Below are 727 nucleotides of genomic sequence, written 5' to 3'. Positions count from 1 at the left end.
TACAAAAATATTACATATACTTTCTTCTCTACTTGTTGTTGGTAAGGGTGTATTTTTATTTATAGAAATAATTTCTATAATTTATATATTATATATAATTTTTTATATTCTTTGATACTTTTTTTTTTGTGTCATATGTTTTTTCTATAAATATAGTTTATATTGTTGACAGTTTTCTTTATTTATTAATCTACTTTTTTTTTCTGGTTTATAGAAGCTGAATGATGCCCAGTGGGCGACAACATCGTCTATTTTTCCCCTATAAATACACAAATAGCCCTACCCAACCATCCCAGTGAAGACGTATAAGTTATGTTCTTTTACATTTATTGTTATGGAACTCACAAAGTACTGAGTCTTCATCAAGATATATATTTTTTCTTCTATATCTTTTCTTTCTCTTCCAGCTTCTATTTCTCTTCTTGTGTTCTATGATATTGATCTGTTGTTTTGTTTTTCGTCAGCCCTGGGTGATCGCTTTTGGACTGCCGTTTGGTTTGGCTACAAAAAAGTTTACGAGTGGATGCCCTTCACACTCAACTTTATTTTATTTAAAATAAAAGGTAAATCTTTGCTACTTTTCTTATAGCAATTGGGACTATGATTGGCTGGTATATCTCCTGTTTTTATTATGTCCATTGATTCTTTTCTTTTTTTTGTGCTTTTTACTCTTAAAAAAAATAATAAATAATATTTATATATATAATTATCTCTAGTTTTATTATTT

The sequence above is a fragment of the Diaphorina citri genome, unplaced genomic scaffold (assembly GCF_000475195.1).
Source record: "Diaphorina citri unplaced genomic scaffold, Diaci psyllid genome assembly version 1.1 scaffold7933, whole genome shotgun sequence".
Taxonomy (NCBI): domain Eukaryota; kingdom Metazoa; phylum Arthropoda; class Insecta; order Hemiptera; family Psyllidae; genus Diaphorina; species Diaphorina citri.
This window is presented reverse-complemented; position numbering follows the sequence as displayed.